At 48.7% G+C, this 7,847-nt stretch overlaps 1 protein-coding gene across 1 annotated transcript in view; it reads right to left on the bottom strand.

Moving 5' to 3' along the window:
- The window catches only part of CILP (cartilage intermediate layer protein), a 16,774-nt gene extending 15,576 nt beyond the window's left edge, over nt 1–1,198 (bottom strand). The window contains exon 1 of the mRNA XM_006770774.2: nt 1,081–1,198. The gene's annotated coding sequence lies outside the window, so the exon portion shown is untranslated. The remainder of the gene's footprint in view (nt 1–1,080) is intronic.
- Between the last annotated feature and the right edge of the window lie 6,649 nt (nt 1,199–7,847).

The raw sequence follows: 7,847 nt of genomic DNA, 5'->3' as shown, positions 1-7,847 counted from the left end.
TTTCATAAAGAAGCTACAATATTAAGGCTGTGAAACCCCAACCCCGACTACAGTGACACGGCAAGCAAGCTGGAGGGCGCAGATGCTTCAGACATACCCCCTCCATGAACACATTCCCAGATGTGCACGGGCTGCAGCTGGAACACATTTCTGGCCTGTTTGTTTGGGGTCTAGCTGGGAGTTACACAACCAGGAGCCCCCTGAAGGAGAGCAGGGGGGCTGCACCGTTAGAGTCCAGGGCTCCCCAGTAACTGCTGACTATGGGTTAGCGGCTGCAGGAGTAGGAAGAGGAAAGCAGCCAGGCAATAAGGACTCGGGCCGTGGGGCTGGACCAGGCTCCTGTGGTCTCTCTCCCCAGAGCTCTGGTCAACCCAGAACCTGACCAGTTCTTAGAGATTAAAAAAAATGGTTCCCTTCAACCGCCAAAGTCCAGGGTATAGTGGGAAGGGGGGAGATTCCTCCTTTCTGGAAAAAAGATTCGAAAATACTCCGTTGTCCCAGGGGAAGAACAGACCAATCCCACACTGCAGACCATCTACTATCCCCACCACCAGCTGCTTCTCAGCCCAGGGAACAGCGGCTGGGGCCTCCGCAAGGTCTCCAGCTCTTGTGTGTCTTACCCCAAGCTCCGGGCTCTGAGCAGGGAGCAGAGCGCTCCATGGGCCTGCACGGCGTTCAGTCTGAGACCGCTCCGGGACTGTCTGGGAGGCCAAGGTGGCCTGAGGCACCTTGTGGAAAAACCATTTCCCATCTGGCAGCCCACGGAAGTTTCCTCGGCACATGTCTGCTGGGTAGGCTCCCCATCCCACACCCCTCAGAACTCTCGGACAAAGCAGACGGGCTGACCGCAGGAAAGAAGCAGGGCGCCCAGAGCTACAAAGATCCTGACTGGGGTCATTTGAGGGCCCCTGACCTCAGATGGGGGAAGGAGAGGACTTTGGGCCAATGAGGGAAAAGAGAACTCTAAAGCAGCAAGGGGGGTATTCTTACGGGGCTTGAGGAGTGATCGGGGAGGGCAGGAATAGCTGAGCCGGGCAGGGGGTGCAGGGTTGGGGCGAGGAGAATGGGAGGGGAGCTCACCGTGTCCTGAGTGGGAGTCCTCAGCTGGGGGGTCCAAGTCTCTGCCTCTCCAGCGGTCCAGCCTCTGGGCCTTATATAGCACAGCTGGTGGCTCAGCCTGTGGCAGTGCGCCACGGGAAGCGGCGAAACCAGATCTGAGCATAAGGAAGCTCGGCCTCTCTCTCCCCTCCCCACGTCCCAGGCAGCTCCCAGAGGCTGGGATTTCACTTCCAGATCCTTATGGGAAGATGCCGCGGGGCCTGGTGATGAGCCAAGTGGACAGCGGCCTGGGGCTCCACAGGCCAGAGCAGAGAGATGGGTGGGGAGCTGGGGTGGGCACTGAGACGCGCTGGGAAGGGGCCAAGGGGAATTGTACATCTGGGCAGGATTTCATCGCTCAGGGGGTGGTGTGCTCTCGCCTAAACTTTGCTTGCTGATCCCCCACCCTCCCCTGGCCGTGGCCCACTCATGCCGAGAAAGGACTGCTGGTTTTATCGCATAATCCAAACTCTGTTAGGCGCACAGGCCACCTGACCTTTCAGTTGGGGGGTGGCTGGTTAGAACTGGACAACTACTCAGCTTCTCTGGCCTCTGAGGGTGCACGCAGAGAACCTCAGAAGGGATAAGGGACAAGCATTGTGGGGCACAGGATGTCACCTGGTGAGAACGGCTCTTCTCTGACCCTACCTACTTCCATCTGGATGCCTGTCTGTGCCCACTGGACCCCAGAGCCCCTGCATGTGGGTTCTCTGTGCTGGTCTGTGAGATGCGTCTGACTCTGGGTATAGACACCCACCAGCATAGGAGCCCCAGTCTCACCCATAGGTGGCGTAAGCAGCCGCCTGTGCTCAGGACCTCACCCACCTCCCCCTCAGCATGAGTTTGCCTGTTGTCTCAGACAATGGTCCTACAATTGGAACACTTGTCAGAGCCCCTGGAAGGTTTCTTAAAACACAGATTGCTGTGCCCCGTGCCCAGTGTTTCTGATTCAGTAGGTCTGCATTTCTAAAAGCTCCCAAGTGCTATTGAAGCTGCTAGTTCATGAACCGCACAAGGATAGAATCCCAGTTGGAGGCAGAAGATGCGGAAGGGATATACACAAACTACCAGGGTCTGCTTTAGGTCCCAGGTGGTCTTCCTGCCTCGTGCTGGGCCTGGAGATGGAGGTCCGGCCCCTGTGGCCTTGCATCAGCTCTCTTTTTCCACACGCCCTCATTGAGCTCCTATTTGGGGCTGAGCACTGAGAGGCCACAAGGATCCTTTCCTGTCCCCAAGTGGCATGAGCTGTGAGATACACAGGGCTAGATTGGGGGAATCTGAGACTACCCCTAACCCCTCCTCTAAGGACTCCTTGATGGGAGAGGCTGCTGCTCTCCTTAGCCAGAACCCCAGGACAGACAGACAGACAGACAGGGCTTGGGAGGCAGCCACAGGTCTGGACTGCCCAGGACTTGACCTGGATGGGTCAGCCCAAGCCATGAGTGCCCCCTTGGGGCTTCTGCAGGCCAGGCTAGTCTGCAGCAGCTCCAAGCCTCTGCCTGGAACACACTGAAAACCCATCAATCACCCCAGCCCTCTCCAGAGGATGGGGGCTGGGGGGCTTAGAGCCCAGTGTAGCCAGGCCGCCTGTGACCCAAGCTATGGCCAGGGGTTCTCATGCTGCTGAGGGGAAAGGAGCTTGTGAACACTGGGAGGGGCCTGACCCGATGCTGGTGGCTCCAGAGGAGGATGCTGCCTGAGCCCTCTCCCATGCTCCCATCATCGCCCCCTGTGGCCTGGGGGAGGCTTTGCAGGCCTGTCTAGAACAGGCCACTGATGATCCCTGAGGAATGGAGGACTCGACTAAAGCTCTAAGTGACCATCAAGGGCTGCCCACCCAGTACCTGGGAGCCCAGAGACCTGGAATCCAGGGTAGTGGGAGAGTCCCCCTTCCTGTCCTGGGTACAGTCTGTCACTGTTCCACCTTGTGCCTTCATAGTTTTATTGCCCAACTTCCTAATTTGAAATATAGCCCTTCTTCCCCACCAGTGTGAATCCAGGCTCAGACATCGTAAGACCCGTTCTCTTTCCATTTCTCAACTGCTTCCTCTGAGATTGCTTTATTCTTAAGGAGACGATAGCAGTCTGTATTTTCTAAGATGGTTGCAATGATAGCTTCCACTGCAAAATAATTGATTTCAGAGAGGAAGGGAGAAGAAGAGTGAGATAGAGACATCAATGATGAGAGAGAATCATTGATCAGATGCCTCCTGCATGCCCCACACTGGGGATCGAGCCCACAACCCAGGCATGTGCCCTGATGGGGAATCGAACTGTGACCTCCTAGTTCATAGGTCAACACTCAACCACTGAGCCACACCAGCCAGGCTTTTTGCACATGTTTTTGTACAATATGACTGCACTATTCCACCTATCAAGAGGTAGAATCTAGGGAGCATTTTAGATCTTGCTCCCTGGCATATGTCATCAGTTTGGCTCTATAAACTCTTAAAACAATTTTTAAAAAGAGGCAGCATCTAATTTCCCTTGAATCTGAGTTGGCCTTTAACTTGCTTGTACAAGAATGAGGCGGATCTCTAAGATCAGAAGAGGTCATGCAGCTTCCACTTGGCTCTCTTGGGACATCTGCCCTGGGGAAAGCCAGCTGGCATGTACTAGTAAGAAGTCTAGCTACCCTGAGACCACCATACTCGTGAGGACTGCTGTAGGTGTTCTGGTTAGTGGCCTCCAGCTGGATCCAGCCTTTCAGCCCTCACCACTTGATTAGACTAGCTCATCTACCAGATAAGTGCCATTGAGTGGCCTCAGTCGATGGCACAAAAAGCAGAATTGCCCAGTCAAGCCCTACATGAAATCCTGACCTACAGAATTCATAGGGTATAATAAAATGATTGTCATTTAAGCCCCTAAAATCTGCGGTAGTTTTTTAAAGAGCAACAGTAACTGGAACAGAGGCTGTTTCCACGTAGTATTTCCAGCTCTAAGATCATTCCCAGCACATCTTAAATCTCCAGTGGAAAGAGAGTCTCCTATTCATTCCCGGGGATGTCTCTCATGGCTCATTCCTGACCCAGTTGCTGTAACTAGGGGTATGGAAAGCTCTGATTAGCTCAGTTCTGAAGCCGGGATAGATCACCATACTGGGATCACATGGACTGATTATTCCCAAAGGAAAATTGTGGTGCAGTCACCAGGAGTGGCATAATGGATACTAAGAAGTAAATAATGACATGTACCCACTAAAAATACAACCACAGTGTGGCTGGCGGGGCTCAGTCATTGAACGTCAGCCTATGAACCAAGAGGTCACAGTTCGATTACCCGGGGCTCAATCCCCAGTGTGGGGCGTGCAGGAGGCAGCCAGTCAATGATTCTCTCTCATCATTGATGTTTCTATTTCTCTCTCCCTCTCCTTTCCTCTCTGAAATCAATAAAGATATATTTTAAAAAAGTGCAATCACAAACGTAAGCACCCCTTTCCTAATACGAGTTAACCTGAAATGTCTAACTACTGACCTTGATATCAGGAGTTGACTCTGGATATCAAGAGGCCACATTAATATCTGTCAGCCTTAGACTTTACCATCCCTATGTTCTGTTGCAAACCCACCCATGGATGAGTCTCCACCTCATAACTGCATCAACACACCCCAGATAAGCTAAGCAAAACTGAACTATAATAACAACTCCAGCTTAGAAAATGGAAGAAAAAGAAAGAAACCTTCAGGACCATGCATGCCACACAAGTTGCTGCATGTACTGCAGCCTGTCTGTTAAGGGTGTGCTTACTCCGTGGAGGTTGTAGGTGGAAGCAGATTCCCTGAAAATGGGCCATGGGTCTAGCAGATACCCAAAACATGTCCAGTAGAGCCCTCTCCCTTATGTAATATGCTAACTGAGGTCATCACAGAATGCTCCTGGAGCTTAAAAAAAAGGGTCACCTTGCTCTAGCCAGTTTGGCTCAGTGGCTAGAGCATCAGCCTGTGGACTGAAGGGTCCTGGGTTAGATTCTGGTCAAGGGTACATGCCCGGGTTGTGGGCTCAATCCCCAGTGTGGGGTGTGCAGGAGGCAACCTGTCAATGATTCTCTCTCATCATTGATGTTTCTATATCTCCCTCTCCCTTCCTCTCTCTCTAAAAACCAGTGAACATTAAAAAAAAAAAGGTGACCTCACTGTGTCACAACCTCACATTCATACACAGTGTCTGTACGATTCACCACCCCCTGAGGCCCCAGTGTTTTCACCACTGACTATGGGATCCCCTCTAGGTCACCATGATGTTCACCAAGCTTGCCATGGTGTGCTCATAGTCACCATACTTTATAGCTTGCTCACACCCAGTGACATGGTAGTGTTTATTGCACAAACCAATGAGTTCATATTCTATATATGGACATCATAGTGTCTCCATGATACCCCCTATATTTCTCAGAAACATCCACATTCATGATTTTGTATAGGATTAAGGGTATACACTTATCAGGGTGTCATCTCAAGAGTGTTCACACTCTAGTCACACTCTTATGACATGTTTGCCCCAGTTGTTCATCAAACTCATCTTCACGAATCTACCAAACTTGTTTCCCGTGATTCGAGGCCTCTTTTCATGACTCCCCCAGGAGGCCCCAGGTGGTTCTGGGTGTGGTATGGCTTCAGCTCTCATCAAGGTGATGGCACCCCAGAACTTGCAGCATTGACGAGAGCAGCCTTGCTCAAGGAATGGGGCGAGGCAGATGGCGAGTAGATGTCCTCTCTGGTTGTATGTTTCTGGATACGCGGCTGTTTTATGGGCTGAGTGTGAGGAGCCTCCCTCTTCCCAAGCAGAATCTTTCACCCACACAGCGCTTGAGCCATAATGGATTTAGGATTCCAGATGGCCAGGGTGAGCAGGCAGGGAAGGAGAAATGGAGGTTAGAATGGTCTTAGTGAGCAGGCTTAGTCAGGCAAAATGGACAAAGGGAGACATACATGTGGGCCACAGAGACTGTTCTTAGTGGTTTGGCCTTTTTTCCAGAAGCAAAACAATGTTCAAAGTGCCTGGATCAGGGCATTCCCCCCCTCTCCCTCCAACAGGAGACTGTAACTTTGAGGACAGGATGTTGGGCAGTGACAAGGAAGGCAAAGAAAGGGAAGAAAAAATTTGAATCTCATCCCACCTCAGTGAAAAATTGAAGTATAATTTTCATACTGTAAAAGTCACCCTATTGAGTGTATAGTTCTAAGATTTTTGACAAATGTCAACAATCATATAACTGCCATAAAATCAAGATATAAAATGTCTCTCTCTGCCACTTGGCTTGCCGTTGCGTCGGTGAGTGTGGTCGGGGAGCCGAACTAGTTCGAATAAAGACTCTTTGCTTTTGCATCGGAAAAAAAAAAAAAGATATAAAATGTTTCCATCACCTCAGCAGTTCCCTTCGTCGTCAATCCTCTCCCTCTATTCCTAGTTTCTGACAACCACTCATCTGTTTGCTTTTTTGAAAATGCCATATTAATGGAATCCTTTGATATGAGCCTTTTAATTCTTCCTTTTTCACTTATGAATGTACTCATCCATGTTGTTGAATGTGTCAATGGCTCATTCATTTTTTAATAACTGAGTGGTACTCCATTGGATGGCTATACCACAGTTTATCCATGCACCAGTTGAAGGACAGTTTGCTTTTTAAATATATTTTTATTGACTTCAGAGAGGAAGGGAGAGGGGGAGACAAAAACATCAATGATGAGAGAGAACCATCATTTGGCTGCCTCCTGCACGTCCCTCACTGGGAATCGAGCCCGCAATCCGGGCATGCACCCTGACTGGGAATTGAACCATGACCTCCTGATTCATAGGTTGACACTCAACCACTAAACCACACTGGTCAGGCTTGCCTCCAGTTTTTAACCATTACAATTTAGCTATAAATATTTGTGTAAACATGTTTTTTAGTTATTTTGGGTAGGTAACTTGAAATAGGGTTGCTGGGTTGTGTGTTAACTTTATAAGAAACTGCCAAACTGTTTCCAGAGTGATTGTACCATTTATATTCCTACCAGCAGTGTATGAGAGTTCCAGTCACTCAGCATCCTCATCAATACTTGACATTGTCTACAGTTTGATTGTTTGTTTGTTTTAGCCCTTCTAATGGATGTGTAATGTGATCCCGGTGTGGTTTTAATTTGCATTTTATAGTGACCAAGGATGCTGAGCATCTTTCTATATTCTTATTTGCCATGCAGCTCTCTTCTATGGTGAAATGTCTGTTCAAATATTTTGCCTATTTTGTAAGCAAGTAGTTTTCTTATTATTAAGCTTTATATAGTCTGGATATAATTTTGTATAGTTTGGATACAAATTCTTTATCAGATATATGTTTTGAAAATATATTTTTCCAGTTTGTAACTTGTTTCTCATTTTCTTAACAGTATCTTTTGAAGAGCAGTTTTTTATTTTGATAAAGTTCAATTTTACTTTTTTTGTTACTTTATGGGTTGTGCTTTTGTGTTGGATCTAAGAAATTTTTGCCTAATCCATGATCACAAAGATTTTCTCCTATGTTTTCTCCAGGATATTTTTAGTTTTACCTTTAGGTCTATGATGCATCTTTAACTAGTTTTCTGCATATAGTGCAAAACGTGGGTCAGGCTTCACTTTTTTGTATGTGGATGTCCAATTGTTCCAGCACTATTTGTTGAAAAGACTGTCCTTTTTCCATTGACCACACCCTCCCCATTTTTTTTTTAAACATTGTGGCTACTTGAGGCATTGGCACCAGAAACCTAGAGTATTCATGCACAAGT

This window comes from Myotis davidii, unplaced genomic scaffold (assembly GCF_000327345.1).
Source record: "Myotis davidii unplaced genomic scaffold, ASM32734v1 scaffold461, whole genome shotgun sequence".
Lineage (NCBI taxonomy): Eukaryota > Metazoa > Chordata > Mammalia > Chiroptera > Vespertilionidae > Myotis > Myotis davidii.
The sequence above is the reverse complement of the archived record's forward strand: the minus strand, read 5'-3'. Positions and strand labels throughout refer to the sequence as shown.